This window comes from Brienomyrus brachyistius, unplaced genomic scaffold (assembly GCF_023856365.1).
Source record: "Brienomyrus brachyistius isolate T26 unplaced genomic scaffold, BBRACH_0.4 scaffold34, whole genome shotgun sequence".
Lineage (NCBI taxonomy): Eukaryota > Metazoa > Chordata > Actinopteri > Osteoglossiformes > Mormyridae > Brienomyrus > Brienomyrus brachyistius.
Window position 1 is genome coordinate 2,449,149 of NW_026042309.1, and position 23,027 is coordinate 2,472,175.

The 23,027-nt window shown below is 42.2% G+C and overlaps 1 protein-coding gene and 1 long non-coding RNA gene across 2 annotated transcripts in view; one reads left to right on the forward strand and one right to left on the reverse strand.

The window, feature by feature from the left end:
* LOC125721617 (NACHT, LRR and PYD domains-containing protein 12-like) overlaps nucleotides 1-23,027 on the reverse strand; it is a 566,129-nt gene that overhangs the window by 372,949 nt on the left and 170,153 nt on the right. The gene's annotated exons all lie outside the window — the stretch shown is intronic.
* Nucleotides 527-3,084, forward strand: LOC125721645 (uncharacterized). The gene is made up of 2 exons (XR_007385883.1): nucleotides 527-962; nucleotides 2,118-3,084. It is a non-coding gene; the product is annotated as an uncharacterized LOC125721645 (long non-coding RNA).

Genomic DNA, 23,027 nt, shown 5'->3' on the forward strand with positions numbered 1-23,027 from the left:
AAGGATGGCATGGTGGTGCAGTGGTTAGCACTGTTGCCTCACACCACTGGGACCCGGGTTCGAGTCTCCGCCTGGGTTACATGTGTGTGGAGTTTGCATGTTCTCCCCATGTCGTCGTGGGGTTTCCTCTGGGTACTCCGGTTTCCCCCCCAGTCCAAAGACATGCTGAGGCTAATTGGAGTTACTAAATTGCCCATTCAGTAGGTGTGCATGAGTGAGTGACTGGTGTGTGAGTGTGCCCTGCGATGGGCTGGCCCCCCATTCTGGGTTGTTCCCTGCCTCGTGCCCATTGCTTCTGGGATAGGCTCCGGACCCACCGTGACCCAGTAGGATAAGTGGTTTGGAAAATGGATGGATGGATATTAGATAAGTGGCAGAAAAATTGATGAATGGATGGAACTGTATGAAAAATAATGCTGCTTATGAAAGTAGGTAAGTAAGAATTTCAGGTTAGAATTTCATTGTACCTTATACGCATGACACTGCTTTCTTAGAAACTTATACTGCCATTAAATTTTGAAGACGCTGTACAAAGAAGGACACAATAGTGTTCGGAATATTTTTTTCTTGTCTGTGAAAATATACAGCTCTTCTGGACACTCATTCTTAAAAAAATCAGATGCTACTTTAATACGATCTGTACCGTTAGTAAAGACAATGTTCCGTGACAAAACGTGACCATACTGCCACGCCAATTTCTGGTGGCACTGCACGTCGCGCATGCGTCTTGTTATCCTCATGTAAGTGCGCAGACGAAGCCGGAATCAACACAGAAAACGTGGCGGCCAGACTGGTACCTCTCCGCGCACGTATAAGCGGACGTGTTTGTATAGACTTTTATGATGCATTTTACTCCTCCGCGGACGACCGCCTGCCGCACTACAAATTTGTCTTTAAACGCCAACATAGATGATTTTGATGAGGATTGGGGTAGTTTGCAAACCCTACAGCCAATTTTCAAGGTAATAGAACTGTTGCATACATTTAAATGCGTATGCATATGTGTGCAGACTTGTCCCAAATTGAAAATCTCACGCCAGCCAGTTGATCAAAGTTGGCAGCCCCGTGAACTGCCGCTCTGAATTTGTAAAACGTAGTGAAACATACACAGACCTCGCGGCTGTGGTACGTGTGCAGGGAATATCAGAATTACTACTAATACTTAAATAGGACACGTGCGCATGTGCAAAGTACACAGCTTGACCAGAGAAATATGAACGTTTCCATGTACGCATACGCGGTGTAATACGCGAGTGCTGCGCTTTGCGGAGAACCAGCCTAGATGCGTCCGCGTTGGGAGCGTCGCGTCGACGCGCTGCTGGAGAGAGGTGTGTGTCCAAAGTGGATGAAAAGACGTTCATATTGTGACCTAAAGACAAACTCACTTTTAGTGGTAATCTTTGTTGTGTAATTTTATGGTTAATATGTTTGATGAATGCTGTTTGTGTCACGCTCGGCGTCTGCGGGTGAGGTGCACGGACGGGGCGAGCGGGCAGGAAGCACGCGAGCAGGCAGAATCAGGGCAAACGGGGATTTATTAGCAGGACGAGGACTCGGGAACATGGCACGCCGACTAACATCAATGACAGACACGGGTTAGTACAAATCAGGAACTTAAATACATGAAACAAGGCAGCAGGAAACAAGACACGACTGGGCACGATCAGGAAATCACACGTGGGTAATTAGGGGGCGTGGCACACACGAGGAGCGGACGGAGCGGGCGTCACAGTTTGTAATTTTATTTACCTGTAATTAAGCCTATTAGTTTAACACGCGCGTCATTTCGGCGCGTCTTCCCGCCGGCGTCGCGCGGGCGACCAACATTTCCTGAGGTATTTCACATATTTGACTTTTTATATTTTATGTATCGTACAGAATAATAGAGCGCAGGCTATATTGCAGTTCGGCCCCAGCGAGTCTCTCAGCGCGGCGTGTCTCACAGCGCAGGGGGCAGCCGGAGCGCCGCAGACTCGGGCGGCTACATGAGTATATTGGGAATAAAATGTGTGTATTGGAGCGAGTTCTGTGTGAGTGAGTGTGTGAGGTGTGACAGTGATAATGATGGAGATGCTGGGCTTCGTCATGGGATCAATCGCTCTTCCTCCTGCCTACAGACTCCTGCCAGCTGACGCTGGACCCCAACACAGCACACAGATTCCTGTCTCTGTCAGGGGGGAACAGGAAGGTGACAGGGGGGGCAGAGCAGCCATATCCTGATCATCCAGAGAGATTTGACAGCTGGAGCCAAGTTCTGTGCAGAGAGAGTCTGACTGGCCGCTGTTACTGGGAGGCTGAGTGGGATGGAGATGCAGCCTGGATAGGAGTGACTTATAAAGAGATCGAGAGGAAAGGAGGGAGTTATGACTGTGGGCTTGGAGCCAATAACAAGTCATGGAGTCTGTGCTGTAATACTGACAGTTACTCTGTCCTGCACAATAATAAACAGACTCTCATACCCATACAGCCCTCAGGCTCCCGCAGAGTAGGAGTGTATCTGGACTGGGGGGCTGGTGCTCTGTCCTTCTACAGAGTCTCCTCTGATGGACTGACCCTCCTGCACAGATTCACCTCCTCATTCACTGAACCCCTCTATCCAGGGTTTGGGGTTTATCCAAACTCCCCCGTGTCGCTGTGCATGCTGGGATAGCTCACTGTGTGCTGGAGGAATCATTTTTACCGTATCAGAGTCTCACATGTCGCTGCTTCTCCGTGGCAAAAAGGTAAAATCTCTGCTTTATAACCAGTATAACCCTTTTTACTCTGTCTGAAGTGTGATGTATGTTAATAAAACAAGTAATTGGGTTCTGTAAGCTGAACAAACATACAAAATGACTGTTTTTCTCTGACTTATGTTCTATGTTGGCTGTTAATGCACCAAAACTGCCAAAACAAATTCATAGTACATGCAGTTGTACTAATGGAGTGAATTCTGATTCTGAATAAAATAAAATGTAATGAAATCTAAGCCTGATGAGTGGGGGGAGCTTTTCCCCTCCCCTCTATATGTATATTTTATATTTCTGTCTATATATTGTATTTGCTACCTGTACACTGACAATAAAGGCTTCCTATTCTATCCCATTAATGTCCCGGTTCCGCGCTGCCCAGAACGTAACTGAGTAACAGACTTAATCCGCGCTCTCTGCTCACTGAGCGCAGCAGCCTGATATCGCAGCGGCGACGCTTTGGCCAGCAGGGGGCGGCAGACGGCAGACAGTTTATTAACTCAAAACCTACAGCGGTCCTGAGGTAACTTAGTAAAGATAATAACATAATCAAATTAATCATATATTAACTAAGTAAACATAAATAACATAAAATCTTAATAAGTCACGTTAGTACAACAATAACAGAAAGGCACCTGATCATCAATGAAGTAGTGTAGGTGATTACCAATTACCAGAAAAAAAACACATAAATCCTGTTTCATTAGGAATCCTGAGATATATACAGTACTGTGCAAAAGTCTTAGTGAGTCATAGGAAATGTTTAAAGCTATTTATCTGGGTAGTAAATTTATATTTTCTCAGTATTAAAAACAAAATTTAATATTAGAACATGTGCAAATTATGAGTAAAACAAAAAAAACTAAAAGGAATTTCTTATGTTCTCCAAAAAGTTACTGATATCTTGTTGGATGGCTAGATGAACACCAATATGGTTCCTAAACCTCTCCTCAGGTTCACCTCGGCCATTTCATGTATTTGTTAAATTTCACCACCAGCTCAATTAATTCATGAAACTAGTTTTGAAAAGTCACTGAGGTATTGATTAGCTACACACGTGGACAAAATTGTTGGTACCCTTCAGTCAATGAAAGAAAAACTCACAATGGTCACAGAAATAACTTTAATCTGACAAAAGTAATAATAAATAAAAATTCTATGAAATTTAACTAATAAAAGTCAGACATTGATTTTTAACCATGCTTCAACAGAATTAATAAAAAAAAAAAAAACTCATGAGTGTTGCTTGTTGCCCCTCGTTAGTCTTTGCATTTAAGTATCTATTTGTCTCGGCCATTGATGTTAAACCTTCCTGCTGCCTGTGACCTTCCCGGTTGCTAGTCCTCCCATTTGTGATCCCTCACGATCCTCTTTGTTTCCAGTCTCAGCCCATCTAGTTCAGCAAACCCCCTTTTTGTTTTGCTACCAAGGATACAGAGATGAGAGTCTTTTACCAAGCATACAGTGTCCAGAGTGGATGAGCATGACCACAGTGAGAAGAGGATCTGATGGATGGAGGACCTAAGTACCATAATCTTAGTAACGCATGAGCAGAATTGGACCATAAGAGGAACTGGCCGGCTCCATCTCACACATGGTACGTGGGTGTAGAAGTTACTCAAAACCATATGGCTGAAATCCTCCACATGTGCATTTTGAATGTATTGGGCATCATGTCCTGTTTTAACCATGAGAATCCAGTGAGGGGCGGCTCAGTGGGTAACAGGGCTGCCTTGCAGCTGCAGTGTTGAATGTTTCCATCCTTCTCCTATGCTGTCTGTGTGGCGTTTGTTTGCTCTCTTTATCCCACATGGGTTTCTTCCTGCAGCGACTCAGACAGGCATCTGTAAATTGTCCGGACTCCATAACTGTGAGTGTTCCTTGTGATTAAATGGCATTGTATCCATGGTGGACCCCAGCTTTTTGCCCTGCGTTTCCTGTAATTGGCTCTGGGATACCCTTGTGATAAGTGTTTGGAAGATGGATGCGTCTAATCTTAGTACTTACGTGATCTATCCCGTCTCCTCCCAATTGAGCCAGCAGAGGTCACTAATGGCCCTCCGTAACACTCCTAACCTTCCCCAGCTGTATCCCATCGTTGACGTTCTCCACCCTGGTCTGTTATCCTCCTACACCCATCTCCCGTCGGTGATTACTGTGTATAAATGTTCCTGCTCTCATGGTTCCTCAGCTCCGTCATCATTCTTCCAAGTGTTGTTTGCTGTATTCCCTTAATAAAGCCTGTGTCTTTCCCAGAGCTACTGCATCTGAGTCGTCCTTAACCCAGATTATATTACTCATCACATAGAATATCCATTTACATTTAACCCCATGGACACTAAGCTTTTCTCCCAGGGGTCTAAGGTAAGAGAGACCAATTGGACCAATTCGTCCAGATAAATACATTTGTAAAAGAAGTAGTGAATACGTTTCCAATCAATTCCTATTACACATTGACGTTATAATCAGAAGCCACATTATGAAATGGAATATATCCAAACAGCATTTTAATCTGACCAGTAGGGCATGCTGTTGTACCACTTGTAGAAACACTTTTGCATTTACCAGACTTGTTTATCCAAAGTGACTTACAGCAGTGGGAAGGGTTATGTTTTATGCATATTCTTGGGGGATTTGAACCCATGACCAATGCATCATAAATGCAACACTCTACTTGTTCAGCTAGAGAATCTCTATGAAAAAAGTCCTAATGACTTGAAGTAATCAGCTCCTAATGCCAGGTAGCTGAAAACACAATGAGGTTCTTCCTCAATGTGATGCTGCCCAACCCAGCAGACGGGAATCTGATGAATCAGACACGCTTGCCAGTGTCCAGTTTAACCTTTGGGGTCCGTGGACTCGACGGCCAATCAGAGATGGCAGACAGCTGTCCACATGGCCCCGATTGAGCGGTATGTTTGCGTAACCTGCTGGCTGTAAAAGGAGACCATGTGTTTGAATGCTGCATCGCAGGCCTGACACATGAGAAAGACCAGATGCCAGCCACCTCAGACATGTGGATTTTATCTGTGTTCCACAGGCACTTTCATATAAGTGATTTACAGGAACAGCCAGTCTAGTGCAGGGCAGCGCAAACACCCTCATGCATATACTGGTTTTAGCACAGCTTCATTGTAAAGCATATCAGATGGCCTCAGAATCCTGCTCCCTGCTTAATACAAGGTGAATAAGGAGTAGGAACTAGGGGACTAAGGACTATGGGATTAGGGGCCACAGGACTAGGAGACTATGGGACTAAGGGAATAGGGAACCAGGGGAAAAGGGGCTACAGTGTTAGGGACCATGGGACTAAGAAACAAGGAGACTAGGGACTTGTGGATCATGGAAGTGGGGCAAAGGGGAATTGGGCACTATGGACTATGAGACTAAGGTATAGAGGGACCACAAAATTTGAGCACTTAAGACTAGAGGACTGTGGGACTGCAATGCAGCATCTCCGGAAACCTGTTTACTCCTGCTGGGCAGCTTTCATGTGGCACCCCCTGCTGGACAGTGGAGACACTACAGAGGCTGTGTATTGTGTTCAGTCACCTTTTACTGTAAATCACACATGGGTTCACGCTCATTTGTGTCTGCTCTGAATCCCCATGCGCCGAGGTGAAAACTCCATCCACTTTAGGTAATTCAGGGGCCTCTTGCCAAGTTATGTGAGCTTCGTGTCTGATTCTTTGGGCTTCCGTACTGGAAGCAGTCCAGGGTAATTCTGGGAAAGTGTGGAGCTTAGACAAACCAAACTACAGCGTAACATGCTGCCAAGGGGGATTTTAAGATTTTGGTATATTGTGTGGGCATCTTTCTGTTCTTGATATTGATTGATGTATGTAATTATGTAGTAATTTTCATATACGGATAGCGCACTATTGTATACAAAGCGACAAGCCAAGCTTGCAGTTTTGCAGTGTTCATGTGCTGCCACCTTCTGGGAAAACGAAGAACGGATTTTCAGATTAAGATCTAAAAAACTACACATTTACATTTTAGCCCATGTTACACTGGGCTTTTCTCCCAGTGCAGTAAGGTCAGAGAGACCTACCAGAGAGAAATCTACCATAGTTACTGTTGTATATACATTTATACTGACTTACATTTTACTTATTTATCAGAAGCTTTTATCAAAACGACATACAAATGAGGAAGCAGATTGACACTGTACGGTGCTGGGCGTCGCCCCGGTATGCAAAGTGCTTGGAAAGATTAAAAGCGACAAAACATTGTATAAAAGATCGAGTCCAAGTGCAACAATTATTAAAAATAATACTTAAGAATATCAGTAACAGAGCTCAGCACCAGCATGTATGGGCCCTCAGGACCTGTGATGATGAGCACAAAAACACCAACGCAAATCCCCAAACTGCACAATATTGTGTTTTGAGTGAAACCTCAATGAGTCTTTAGGTCCATGATACTGTAATAATTTCGAGGAACTTTATCGCTGCATGCAATTCCAAAAGCGCACCACTAGATGGCGGCTTCCTACCGTGAGCTGAAACAGCCGCCGTAGGGGCGATACGCGGCAAGTTTCCCCAGCCGCCAACCGGCGTGCACCGGGGCTGCGTCTGGGTCAGGCTTTTGCCTGCTGCTTTCCTCCAGCTTATTTTCTTGTGTAACTTGGTGCTGGGCTCCTCGCCATATAAACAAACTCAGCCTAGCAAACATTAAGAAATCTGGATGCTATGAAAGGATCGTCTACCATACTCCCATATTCCACTCTGCTTTCATCCAATTGTCTTTGGTTTGTGTTGCTGGGAACCATTATCGCTGTCCTTTTATTTTGCTGCAAACGTAATCGTATGATCACATTATATCGCGACGTCCCTTGTCCCCACCCACGTTTTGTTGAAACTGCATGAAGGTCAGACCCACTTTTGTACCGTTTGAAACACATGTTGATCATTTTTTCTCCTGCAAAAAAGAGCATTTACTTTTATTTTGGAGATATTTTTTTGCAAAGCGACTTACAATTTAGAAAGCGGCGAGTTGAGCAGCAAACTTAGGGCGGTGTGACTAAGCAGGTTTGGACCCATGAAGCTCAAATTCCACAGTCAAACAATTTAAAATTGTTTCTTTGAGAAGGCAGACGCAGGCAGTCACCGGTGCGTTTGGGGTTAAGGGCCTTAGTCACAGGAGCATAGTGATATAAGCCACTGAGCCAAACGCCAACCCACAGCACTGACCTCTGGCAGAATTCACCTTTACAAGCATGTTTGGCAAATGCCACTAAGTACAAAACTGATGCACTTTTACATAAATAATTGTACTTATCATCAGGGTTCAAGTGTCAGAAGTGCTTCTGCTACTCTTTAGTAAGGTTGCAAATTCCATCTGTCCATCCATCCATCTTCTGTAGCCAGGTATACACAGACGCACACACACAGACGCACACACACACAGACGCACACACACAGAGGCGCACACATGCACGCTAATGCGCACACACACACAGACGCACATGCGCACACAAACACGCACGCACACGCGCACACACACAGAGGTTTGTAATTATGTCTTTGTGGGGACTCTCCATTTGTTTCTATGGTGAAAACTCTAATCCCAACAATGACAGTCTACCCAGCCCCAACCTTAACCATAAGTAAGCAAACAAAATACAAGATTTTAGGTATTTCCAGTTTTGTGATTCTATTCACAGATTTTTTTATGAAATTGAGGTTATGTTTGTGGGGTGTGGGGAGTGAAAAATATCCTTACATGGCAAAAGGTTTTTATCTCATCGTGGGGGACATTTGGTTCCCACAATGTAATACACTGTGTTCACAATTATTAGGCGAGTTGTGTTTTTGGGATTAATTTTAATAATAAACAAATATAGTGTCATCAGTCAGTCCAAAATGTTAATGAACCTGAAGCCTGAATGTTATGCAAGGGAAATAATAATAATAATCGACACTTTTATTGTCCCTGTAGGGAAATTGTCTTTACACCTCCCATAACTTGCTCTTTTTTTTCCATAGAGGAAGTTGTCTGCGAAGGGCTGCCACCTGTAGCGGCACCCAGGGAGCTGGGGGTTAAGGGCCTTGTTCAAGGACCGACAGGCTGAGGCTGGGTTTGAACCTGCGACCTTCTGATTACAAGCACACAGGCTTAGCCCACAGAGCCACACGCTGCTCCCAATGTTCCCAGAAATGTGAGTGTGAACATTATCAGGGGAATACATGTCTGTGCAGAATTATTACACAACTATTAGTGTGCAGAATTATTACACAACTATTAGTGTGCAGAATTATTACACAACTATTAGTGTGCAGAATTATTACACAACTATTAGTGTGCACAATTATTATGCAACTAAATGGAACACCTACATTTTCCCATCTCCCTTGTTCATTATCATCTTTCAAAGTGCGATTAATAAACAAACATCACATAATTTCCAAATAAACAATTCTGACATGAAATATCAATTAGTGAGCAATATAGCCACCTCCTTACGGACGCAGCAGGAAGTGTGAGTGTCCTGCAGGCTGGAGAGAGAGCTGCTGATGACGCGCTCAGCGGTCCGGACCCTTCAGAAGACTGTGCAGACCGCTGAGTGCATCATCGGCAGCTCCCTCCCCAGCCTGCAGGACACTTACACTTCCCACTGCATCCGTAAGGCCACCAGCATTGTGACTGACCGGTACCATCCAACCCACGAACTGTCTACTACCCCTCTTCCATCCGGAAGAAGATTCTGCAGCATCAGGAGCAGGTCTGCACGACTGTGCAATAGCTTCTTCCCCCAAGCAGTCTGGCTGCTGAACAGCAATAAGTCCTCCATTCATGGAATCTGGTATTTTCTTGTTCTGTTGACGATTAACTTTTTGTGCAGCAGCAACCACAGCCTCCCAGACACTGTTCAGAGAGCTGTACTGCTTTCCTTCACTGTAAATCTCCCATATAAGCAGGGCCCACAAGTTCTCAATAGGGATTATGTCAGGTGATTATGTCATTATTCTGTCATCCTTAAGGCCTTTACTGGCTAGCCATGCAGTGGAGTACTTCAATGCATGCGATGGAGCATTGTCCTGCATAAAAATCATGGTCCTCCTGAAAGATGCTGACTTTATCCTGTACCGCTGCTTGAAGAAAGTGTCTTCTAAAAATTGACAGTAGGTTTGGGAGTTGAATTTGAATCCATCTTGGCATTTTCTGGGAAAGTAGAGTGTACCCTTGGGGAGGTGGGCTCCGGCTGGGCTTAAGATACGGTTTCATTAATGAGACTCACATGGTCAGAAGGTTTGAGGTAAACGAGTCTCACTGGCTGTTTCTGAAGGTGTGACCCTCCCCCAATAAAAATCTCACGTCTTCAAATTAAAATAATAATTGTAACTCTCCACTACGATTATTCATGTTACAAGGTCCAACTGACAGCACTACTTTGAGGAGAGTTCTTCATCTTCTACCTGTGTGTTGGTAGAATAGTGATTCAGAACATGGGCTTGTGATCTGAAGCAGGCGGGTGTTCGCCGTTGTACCTTTGAGGGAGGTTCCTCACTAAATTAGCCTAGTTGTGGGCATCTCCATCACTGCAGTTTGCGAGGGCTTGGTAACCTAGCCACTTGCAGTTGTTCCCGTTTTAAGGTTCCCTTTTAATACCGCTTGTAATCAGTCAGTGGATGGCGATTTGGTGGAGTGTTCCCGGACCGGCGTGAGCCAGGCAGCCGGTGGGATACTGAGCCACTACAATTGCTGCTGTTTTCTGCTTTTGTTTCATTTATTTTGTTTTCGGGTTTCCTGTTTAATTAGTATTAAGTATTTATGTGTTTTGTTTAGTTTGTTGTACGTAAACCGTGGGGCGCCGTTGGGGAGGCTTGGTGTTGGGTGGTGAGGATCTGGTTTGGGGGGGGGGGGTAGGTCCTGGCGATATAGCGCTGTGTGGTCGCTCTGCCTTCTTAGCCCACCCCCCTGGTGTGTGTATCTACGCCATGTGATGTGGTGACCCTGTGGAGTACCTTCTGACAGTGTGTCCCCCCACCCCAAGGTAATAGCTGCCGGGTTTGGGTTTCTTTGTGTGATTGGAGTGTTATTCTAACATGATCTGATTTGTACCATTTGTGGGTAATTTTTAAAGTAATTGCTTTGCTGTTTGGTTTTTCCTTTGGAGTGTTAACTGAACGCAGAATAATAAAGGCAGTGTTCATGGTCTTCACGTCCCCCGGGCGGTGATTATGAATTTGTGTGCTTTTATATCGGAGTGGGCGTAGTCGGCAGGATTTCACCAGTACATGGTGCAGATGTGACTCTCTGATCGCTCCCTGAGGAGGTTAGGTGAGATTTTTTTTTGGTTTTTTATTTTTTGGTGTTTAATTTGTCATAGTGGAAAGGCAAAGCAAAACAGCAGCATTAGTTTCCCAGGAGCCGCTACTATTTTGAGTCAATTTTGTTTGCCGGGCTTCGTTTGTGCCGTCTAGTTTTATTGTCCTATTGTCATTATGGACGACGAAGTGCAGCAGCTCAGGAATTTGTTGGGGCAGCTCCAGCCTGATAATGATCGTTTGCACCAGGAACGAGCAGAAGTTCCAGGTCCCTCTACTGCCACCCAATCCTCCCCCGCACCTCCACCTGTTTCGGTCGAGCCTCGTGTCTATACTGAACGTTTTACTTTTATTTCTAGAGACCGGAAGTGTCCAATGTTTGGGGGCAGGTCTGGTGTGAGCTTTGAGGAGTGGGAGGAAGAGGTGCGAGTTTGTATGCGGGCCCGGCTTCTGTCGTCTGCTGATAAAGCATTTTTTCTTTTTGACCATTTAGAAGCGGAAGCTAAGGAGGAGATTAAATATGGCCCTGCTGTTGAACGGGGTGACCCAAAAAGGAGATACTGGCACATGGAGAGTCACGTCTCCGGTTACAGGGTGGTCCCACACGCAACTACAACCGGATCTTATATACGCACGCTGGCCACAACAATTAATCTATCAATTCAACAAAATCACGATACCTGAAAAGATCGCACATGGAACTCATGTTTTTTTTCATTGGTACATGTCAGGGTCTTATGCTCACCAGAAATGGTTGTCAGTTCAACAAGACATGTATCAGGATGCACCAAGAGAGCTACAGAAAGTCAGTGATACCAGAGGGGCATGCAGGTACTATGCATGTAAAAATCTGATGGACAGACTGCCAGCTGTATTGCGTGTACTACATGAGATAGATGGAGAGAGCAGTGCGGAGAGATCAGTGGATGCACGGGGCCTGCTTTCACAAGTAGACCTTACCTTTATTGGAATTCTAGCAGTTCTTAGGAAGATTCTTGGGGAAGCCAAATATCTGTCAGACATGCTTCAAGCACCTTCCCTTGATCTAGCTAGAGCTGTGGACCTAATCCAGGCCCTACAGGACACTTTATGGGAATACAGGGGTGAATCATGTTTTGATCAACCGTGACAAGATACTGTGTACAGCAAAAATGTATAATGTTGTAGTTGAGGCTGTTTTTTTTGTGATTATAATTTTATTGTCATTCCGTCAATTTATCAGAAGGCACATACAGGACAGAGATACCACAAGAATAAATGACAAAAAAGCAGCAAGAGAAAGGAGAAAAAAGAAAAGAAAAAAAGAAAAGGAAACACAGAACAACTTTTCACACTTGACATGTTGGCAGCAAACTCATATAAATTAGACTCATATAAACTTCAAAGAAGCTCTTTAAGAGCAGCAGCCATATTCCTCCAGGTATTTACAGTGATTGCTTTGCCTTGTTAATCTTTGCAGTGGTATACTCTAAATAGACAATGTAATGGAATGAGACAATCCAGAATTGCTTCAGGTTTGTATCAGGGTGTATCCATCGCTGTAGTGTGGTTTTCTTAGCAGCTGTAAAGCCTGCCTTTAACAGTTTTTTATCACGTAATGAGAACTGGTACATCAAGTCATCGTTAAGCAATAGTAAGCAAGGCTCCATGTCAAAGTATAGTCCAGTAAGATCACATTACACACGAGTGACAAGCTTCCATAAATGTTGGGTCACTGGACAGTCCCAGAACATGTAGAAACGTACCGGTAGTGTCAGTGTTGCAAATGCTGCAGTATGGATGGGGAGCAGGTTTGATGAGATACCGTTTGTAGGGTTACAATAGAAACGATGGATAGTTTTAAAGTGAATACGTACATAACTAAGGTTTTTGGAAGTAAGGCAAAGATTCGACCGCACTGTTTCCCAAACCGGGTGGAATCCTAACCTAGAAAGTTCTAAATCCCATTTTGACAGAATCTTCAAAGGCTTATGAACGTTAAGGAGTAAATTGTTGTAAATGATTGTGACTGTGCCTTTAGATGCCTCGACAGGATCGATCCAGCTAAACATTGGGTGATCATCTAAGACAGAATTCCATGGCACAGCATAGGTCTTCATTGTGGATCGTAGCCTGAGGTCGAAGAAAAATGAGAAGCCAGGCAGACTGTATTCTTGTCCTGGAATGTGCGCACAACATTCGCATCAAACGTATTATAAAATGTGAAAACCCCCTTGGATGACCAGGGGGGACAAACAAAAGCTTTATAGTCTGACAGAAAGTGGAAATTGTTCCATAAAGGAGATTGTTGACCTATTACTTTTTCGGCGTTGTACCATGCAGCTAAGGTGGATGAAAAGATACAACCAAGTTTGTGTCGTGATTTACGAAGACCTACCCCTGGGAAAGGTAAGTCCTGGAGTCCGTGGGGATGCACTATAGCCGATTCAATACCTCTCCACGACACTACACTGCCTGCGTCTGTCCAAGTGCGCATAGCCCTAATTTGAAATGCCCAATGCTAGAGCTTAAAATCAGGGAGGGCGAGGCCACCGTCTGATTTGGTGCGCTGTAAAACTGAGAAGCATTTCCTGGGTTGTCTGCCGTTCCAAATTAATTTGGATACAATGAAATTCAAATCTTCAAAATAATTTGGAGGTGGTACACATGGAATCATAAAAGACCAAAAGATAAGTGAGTAAAATATTCATTTTGATTGAACGGCATCTTCAGCTAGAGAAAGACGTGGAGACAAAAGGCTGGAGGAGATAAAGACAGCGCAGAAAGAAGACGACGTATGCAGACAAGTGACAAACCACTGTTTCACAGAATGGCCAGAGAGATGTAAGTTAGATCCAGACATTAAACCATACTGGCAGCGCAGAATGGATTTTCACCTTGTTCACGACCTTCTCATGAAGGGAGAAGGACTTGTGATACCTCCCCCCTTGAGAGCGGATGTTCTTCAGCGTCTGCATGAAGGCTATCAGGGAATTACTAAATGCCGAGCCAGAGCTACACTGTCAGTATGGTGGCCCGGTATCACAGCACAGATTAGCCAGATGGTGGACAGCTGGGTCCTAAATGGCCAGATCTGGAAGTTTTTCGCAAGCAGGATGAGGAGAGAAGGCGTCAGCAGGCAAAACACTACAACCGCAGACTCCGCTCCAGACCTCTCGCAGAACTGACATCTGGTCAGACAGTTTGGATTAGCACAGAAGGGACTGCTGGGAGTTGTCAGACCTGCAGATACTCCTAGACCATATGTTGTAGAGACTGTAAAGTTCATCTTTGGCCTACAGGGACTGTTACTAGGTCAAGTTGACTGGAAAACCACCTGACAGAATGGACTTGTGAACAAAGAGGGAAGTTCAGTAGAAGAGAGAGAGAAAGAGAGGAGGTTGTTGATAGCAGTAATAGAAATTAATGTCAAAAGGTACACAGCACATTTGACTTAAGCTAAAAGAAGGAGGTGTAATAATAGGACTACTGTTCCCTTAATGCTCTATTCCCCACATTGCTTTTGTGCCTTGTATGCAGTATTCCGTTGTTGTATTAAACACGATCTAACCATATACTGACAGTCCCATCTGCTCATTATACAGTTTAGTCAGGGTGATGGACTAAATCCCAGCAACTGAGGGGACAGTTAAGTTACTTTGGTTAGTCTTTATTTATTTATTATTTTTTATTTTGGGTTATTTCTGTATGTTTTTCCCTTTTTTTAAATTTTCTTTAATTACATTTGGTTGTTTGGAGCCTATTGACACTTGGTAGAGGGATTTAATGGACAATAAAGAATGTGCATCCTATCCTATCCTGTAAGGCCTTCAAGTTTGTCTGGTGGCCCACAGGCCAGCAAGTAAAGGCAGTTTAAAGTTTATAAAAGTTTAGATGAATGCAAGTATTTTCTGGCTGATCATGTACACGGGACTGATTGCTTCCTAATCGTATAGTTTTTATTGTTTATCGTTTAATATGTTTTATCCTGATTAATTTGCAAGGTATAATGACAGACAGACAATATGTAAAAGAATTGTATGTAAATCAATTTTGAAATTAGCCTAGGGCTGGGCAATATTGTACAATAGTAAAGTTTTTTTTCATATGAAATGATATTAATAATTATTACGATATAATTTTATTCCATATTTTTACTTAAAATTCACATAATTGCGTTTAAAAAGGCAACGTGAAAATTGAGAAACGTGGAAATTGAATTGACTGCAAACTGAAATCTAAATTTAATAAATCATATATATGATATTTGAAAATAGCCTTTGTAGAATTCTATGTGAAGACCCTCTGGGCCAGGCGCCCTGCCGCTCTGCATTGTTTTCTTTGCATGTACAACTTTGTACTCCATAATTTTTATATTTTATCACGAAGCCTGAAGAGCAATATGAACTGTATCATGCTTTAAGTAAATTGTCTCATCCTTTATTAGATTTAAACACAGACACAATCCACAGCAAACTGCACTTACAGCCTTCATCCTGCTCTTCAGTCTCTGAGGTGCTGCATCTAAATGGGGACTCGTCAAAAAGCCAAGTGGAGCTGTCATGAATGAAGGCCTTGTTCAAGCTTCCCCTGCCTGACAGCAGGTTAGTCTCTCATTTGACTAAAGTATATTTAACTTCTACAGAACTTTGTAGGTTCATCTAGGATGGAGAATTTCTGCTGCTGAGCGCGTTAGAAAAGATTCTCAGAGGGAGATACTGTCATGCCCTGCTCGTCGGCTCCTCGTGTGTGCCACGCCCCCGGATTACCCACGTGTTCTTTCCCGGTTGTACCCAGCTGTGTCTGATTATTTTCAATCAGTCCTGTGTATTTCAGTCCGTGTCTTACCTGAGTCCTTCGTCCGTCATTGATGTCTGTTGCCGTCCTGTGTTCCCTGCCCCTGATTTCCTGAAAATAAACCCCGTTCGTCCCGAATCCGGCCTGCCTGCTTCCTGATTCCCCGCTTGCCCTCACGATCGCCGCTCTGCCCGCGATCTCCCGTGACTGATACGAGTCCTAGGTGCCTGCTGGGTACATATTCAAGACAGAGTTAGGACCGACGCCAATAATTCTGCACCAGATTAGAGGAAAAAATTGTATCTTACTGAAAATTTCATTCATAGAATTTTACCTTAGACTTGGTCAGCAGCCATGTGGATAAATTTCAGAACTACAGACGGTCTGTGGGTTGGGGGTGACAGGCAGGTTGGCAGGTGGGGGCACGCGGAATGCTCCTGGGGGTGTGGTGGGTGTGCTTATATGATTTACAGGAGCCGAGGCTAACAAAGGCACTAAACTGCTCAAACAGCCTCCTGTACGAAGTTTTACATGAAAAGAGGCCATGGGCTTGTTGGCGCTATGTTTCTCAGCAGACTGACTAATACAGCCAACTGGACCATCTACCTCTTCAAAAACATCCATGCAGAGTTTCCTGCCTGTTTCTGACAGCTTTCACTGTTATTCTTTTGCTCCAGTCCTTTGCACTTTTCCAGGTTTTAGTACCTTGACCTTTGCAATCTGGAGGATTGCTACCCTCCAACTAGCTGTTTTGGGTCAAAATGGCCCCATCTGTGTTAATTTGCATCATTAATTACAACATAAATTGATACATTCCAGATGAATTTTTAAGGTAATTTCAACAAAAGCCTGTAATATCATTTTCGACCACCATGTGACACCACAAGCCATTGGAAAACCACTAAGATGTCAATATGAGATTTGGCAGAACTGAAAATATGATGTTAAATATATCACAGTGCAATAGTTTTAAAAATAAATCACTGACTTTGCACGACTATTTTATGTGTTTTGTCAAATAAAAAACCTGAAGTATTTGAACTTGAACTGATACTGAGCAAAATATTACCTCTTACTTACATGAAGGTTCGCATTATCTATGATGTAGAATAAAAGACACAAGTAAACAATCCATTTCTTTGTTTTAACAATACAAATGTTAAAGTAAGAAAACAAGATGATACAACAATTCAAATTACATATTAGAACAGCAAAATCAGATTGTAATCTGGTAAAACTGCAAAATACAAACATCAGTAAATCAAACAATAATCAAATAACACAAAAATCCAACTATGAATGAACACTGAACAATAACCAATCAAAAACATTGCAAATGCTCTGCACTAGTGTTGTACATGTACATGTGTGTGGTTTGCTGACATAACATATACAAGTAGCACAAAGCCTGGTCGTCTCGCAGACCTTTGTACAGTAATGGCATCTCAGCCTTTTCTCAGGTCGGGGCTTTTGTTCCGGAGCCTGTGCAGCCAAGCTGCCACCAGGACTGGAGGGCTCTGTACCAGGGACCTTGGGAGGCAGCAAGATAAGAGATGAGCTAACGAAAAACATCTGGTGATCCTGTGCAGGGACGTCACTCGCAGAAAATGGATGCTGATTTGTAAGTGGGGGCTTTTCTCCTCTGTATGCGGGGAACCCCTGTTCAAACAAGAGCAATTAACAGGAAACGTCTTCTAACTTAAGGGGTGAACTGCTTCATCTGAGAAAACTAGACTTAGGAAACAGGGAGCATCAGCGACACATCAATAGAGCAGCAAATGTTCCACTGAGGATTAATATATACAGCAGTAAACTGACTGACATCTCATACAGCCATATTGTATCAAATACACAGATACTGAGGATACAACATGAAACGGTCTGGGGGAGGGGAAACATTTCCGCATGTAGGGGGTTGGAGGCATTTAATTATTTACAGAAAATTCCACAGAGCCAATGTAGGAACCTGAGGCCAGTTTAACACAGGTCACTGTCCGTGGTGCTGAAACCTCTGCTTGATGGGCTGGTGCTGAACGAATAGGACGACTGACCAAAGTATCTCACTGTCTGATTCCACTGACTGACACCTTCTCAAGTCAGAGCGGCTGTGTGAGAGAGACCCAATACGGGTTTAACTCTTGTTTCACTGACCTCTTCACGATACTCATATATATAGAATCTTACATGTATGTTTGCAATGCAGGTGTAGTAACAGCATTAGAATCGGTGCTTATGAAAAAGGGCAAATAGGCCTAATCTTTGAAATTTCCATAAGAGATACTGACTTTTATTCTCTGGAATGATTGTTATCTTCTGTCAAATTAAGATGAAGGGCATTAAGACAGGACAGCTGTCCAACGTATCTCAGTATGTGTTTCCACTGACTGACACCTTCACATGTAATGTGACTGTTAACAATGAGGAAAATTTTACAAGTTACTACAGGAAGCAATATTTACATGCCTGTAGCTTTCATTTCTCACCACAGAAAACCCAAAAAAAAAGAAATAAGAAATACATTCATGTTATATCCAATATATCACTTCCTCATTTAAAATCATAAAACATATCTGACTGTTAATCTCTATGTTTTAATAATTTCAATAGCATTGCGTGATTTGCTTATTTTTTTCTAACGCCACTGTGGAACCGAAATTTAAAGAAGTTTGGTCCCCTTATAACAGCATTGGGTAAGAGAGCCGAGGGCTGCTGGGATTGTTCTCAATGTCTTGTTGGTGCCGTGTGGGTTGTGCTGCACAAACAGCTTCAAGTTATGAGATAACATGAGCAGATGCCATTACGTCATTAGTGCTACACAAGATATTGTCATGACCTGGCTCAAGGCCATAAGGAAAAGTGGACCAGTGTTAAATCACTGTGCCCTCAGACCTCTTCAGATTGCAAGCCCATTTAAATGGCACAGAGGTACACAATGGGTGGCCTGTATCTGCTTCACTTAATGTGCACCAAAGACCTCATATGAGGACCACAAGAGCCACCCCAGATTTACCCACCATCATGAGAAAGACTAAGATCAACATGGATCAAATGGCCTATTTGGGTGTACAACCACCCCCAGACCACTCTGACTGGCTTTGGGTTTTTGAGACAATATGAGAAGGGCAGGTGCCCTTTTGCGTGGAATTTTTCCTTCTTCCTCTTTTTGTTTTCTTCAAGTGCCAACAAGAGAAATTAATGACAATGCCAAAGCATCTGTAATTGCAACAATTTTCTAGGAGAAGGGGTGTGTTTTTGACACAAGTGCAGGGGTGCCAATATTTTTGGCCTTGACTGTAATAGTTATTTGTGATTTGTAATAATTATTTAATTTTATCGATCCATCTACTTACCTACACTAAAAAATGTACTGTTGGATGTAATTAATTTTAAGACTAGTAGTTACATGAAATTACTTTCTAAGAGCATTTTATTTTGTAATTCAAATTTTTCTTATTTTTCAAACCAAAAAGTTACAGCACTTCAGCCATTCACATTTATAAAACAATATGACCAATCACTAGTTCAACCTCCCAGCCATTTATCCTTCAAAAACATGGCCCTAGAAACATTCCCACATTTTCATCATATCTTGTTTCCCATTTAGTCTGTCCAACATTTTTTCATATGAAGCTGCCTTAATCATCTCATCGGTCCATTCCTATATATTGCGGATTATTGAGGATTTCAAATGCCTTAATATTACCCTCATGGCAGTTATGAGTCCCACCATCACAGCCTTAAACTGTTTATTATTCACCTTTGGCAATTCCACTCTATCTCCTAGCAGACAGAGTCGGGTTTGTGGGGTAAAGTAAAGCCTAGCCATTTGTCCAGGAGACCAAGAACTCTACCCCAAAATGGATATACCTGAGAGCACTGCCACAGCATGTGTAAATAAGCCCCCACCTGCCTTATAAAATTCCAACACTGATCAGTATTAATTAGTCCAGTTCTATTTAGTCTAACTAGTGTCCAGTATTATCTGTGTATAATTTTATACTGAATAAATGTACCTTTTACTTCCCTATAATATTTCCCCACTCTAGAAAGTATTCTTGACCATTCATCTTCTTGCCATTGTTTCCATACTTTTTCCTATTTGTATTTCAGGATTGTGCCAAATTGAGGAATATGGCTGCATGTCATGTGATACTTTAAGCTTCTTATGTATTTTGATCCATATATTCCTCAAAAAAGATATTATCGGGTTTGTGTTTCTTATATTGTCCCCCCATTGTGACAGAATGTGCAGAGGTTGAAATAGTGAAGCCAAATTGCTCTCGATAGCTATCCAGTCCACATCAGAATTCACATTCTTCCAGTGATAGTAGAGTTTGGCTATTTCAAATGACATGCTATATAATCTAACATCTGGCAATCCTAGACCTCCCTTGTCTCTGGGCGAAGTAATTTTAATCCTATAGGTTTTTTCTTTCCCTACAAAAATCTTTTACTATACTCTCGTACTGTTCAAATATCCTTTCCGGAATATTAAATGGAAGCATCATAGAGAGATAATTAACTTGAGGCACCACAACCATTTTAGTAACATTAACTTTCCCCCCATGAGGATAATTTCAATGCTTTCCATTTGTCCATATTAGGTTTAATTTTGTTCAATGAGGGTTCAAAATTCTGAATTATTATTTTGTCAATATATAAACAGATTTAAATTTCATGTTTATAGTTCAATTTTATGTTATATAAACAAAATAATTTTAATACAGTGCATTTTTTTATTAATTCAACAGCACCCATGTTCAATCCACTTAAGTTTGGAAGGTGTATTGGAAGGTAACGCAGATATTTCTTAAGTGGGCATCCAGAGATATCGTCCCACCTCCAAGCACCCCTTTTCTCCACTAGTTCTGTATGGAGCTCGACAGGAGGAATGGAGAGGTAGAGAAAGGGGTTAGTCTCACACATAATGTAATACAAAATAAAGAGTAAATACAAGTGCCATGAAGCAGAATTGAGCTCCAGCAGGCCTCGACTTACAGTAAAGGAATTGTAAGGCAGACATGCTAACAAAACAGCTTTACATTCCCAATTCCAAACCATTAATGGGCAACCTTAGAGTGACGAGGGCTAAAAAAAACCTTAGCTATAAGTAGGAATGAAACATTGTGAAAAGCCAAGACTCCACATGAACATGTTCTCCCCTTGCAGAGTCAGATCACACATTTGAAGTGTTCCCAAGTGTTTGTGTGTTTTAGGTTCCTGTTAGTGAGGGGTCCTTTGCCGTTCTGTCTGACATCCAACAGAAAGTCCACTGTGTCTCTGCAACTTAAGCTGAGTCAGTGTAAGTGTGTGGCTCAGTAGCTCAAGTATTTGGGCTTGTAATCCAAAGTTTGCTGGTTTAAATCCAGCTTCAGATGGATAACTGTATGTTTATGGGCCATTGAGTTATGAAAAATAATCAATGTAGTGAATCACTATATTCTCAAATTACTTCTTGTACTTTTATGAACAACACCGTTTATTAAACAAACAAATCTGCATTGGCAGAATGAATAATTAAAAATGAAAATAAACTATCATTTAAGAAACTGTGGAAAACTGAATTTACAATATTTGTAAATTGAAGGAAGAGTCCATTAACGTAACGGAAAATGTGCTGGTAATTTTCTGCCAGTACATTTTCCATTTTTTGGTGGATTTTTTTTTACAGTGTATGACACGCTTGAATTCACTGAGCTCAAGTGTATGTGAAAATTAATATATTTACATCTAGTATGTTTCATGGCTTCACTGTATTTCCCACTGCAATGATCAGTTTCATCTAACTGCTGATGTTAAAGGCAGAGCTGAAATTTAGTTTAGTCATGACCTCAAAATTTAATTGAGTAGGTATTCTGTACAACCAGACGGAACTGCTGGTTGGGCTGGTCATCACCTGCATTTTCTAAGTGAGGTCTAAATGTAACGTTTCAAATTGCACAATATATATTAATCTGTTTTTTAATGTTTTTACAAAATATTTTTTATGTGTTTGCATCTTATATTTTGCATAATGGGCTTGTACATTTGATTCTTCCTTGATTTTGGTGTAATGAAGTGTAACTAGTGAAAAAGAGAGAAGCTTTTGGGAAGCATTATTGAGCTGATTGTCCAGAGTCACTTGGGTGACAATTAAGGTCAATATAAATCACTTATTACCCACTGTAATCCTTTGTATTCCCCCCGCACAGTCTGTTAACAAAATAAGAGGGTTGAAGTCAAATCAGGTTAAAAATGTAAATTTGATCCTCCGCCTATCGCGGAAGATGTGTTCCAGGCCCATCAGCGATAGGTGAAAATCCACGATACAGAAAGACCATATACATTTTTTTTAAGTTTAAGCCTTAAAATACCCCTCCCACATGCTTTAAACACATGTAAACTCATTAAAATAACACATATCTGTTTAAATAACAAACATCTGTTTGTCAGGCTAAGGATATGATAATAATATAATAATAAAAATAAATAATAATATGTAATATATATATATACACACACACAACTTTCTCTCTATATATGTAATGGAATATATAAAAATAAAAACATATATGGCTCTTACATATTCTTTTCATCCTTCTTCATGTAGCGTACTGTTGATTCATTCAAGCCATAATGGCGAACGCCGTCCGCATAACGCTTTCCTTCCCGAAGCACATCCAGAAGTTTTACCTTCTCCTGAATGGTCAACGTCTTCCATCGTAGGGCTTAGAACAAAATGAAAACAATCGGACCACAAACAATGTACGGGATATGCAGAGAATTGTGAGGCGTCGGAGGAAAATCCGCGATATAGTGGGGGAAATCGCTGTAATGTGAAATCTGCCAATCCTGGTTTTCAGCACCATGGACAGAAACCTTTCGTTTATGCCCATTTTCACTGTTCATAATTGGATTTTTATCTACTCCTAGAATAGATTCACCCTTTTAATAGGTGATATCCTAGAATCCAATATATTATTGCAGAGCTGTTTTCATTTGATATTAACCAAATGTGATATATTTATTTTTACTTTTGATATCTCATCCTTTTCCCCTTATCTGATAAGAGCCGCTGTCCGCTGAGACAAGCTGGTGTATTTTTACTGCTCATTTAAAAGTGGGTGGTGCGGACATTGTGTATTACATCACACTATGAGACAGTCACTGATTGGTGGGCTCTGAGGGGGCGGTGTGACCTGAAAATCATCCATCAATCAACCCAGGATGGGGGGCCAGCCCATCGCAGGGCACACTCACACACCATTCA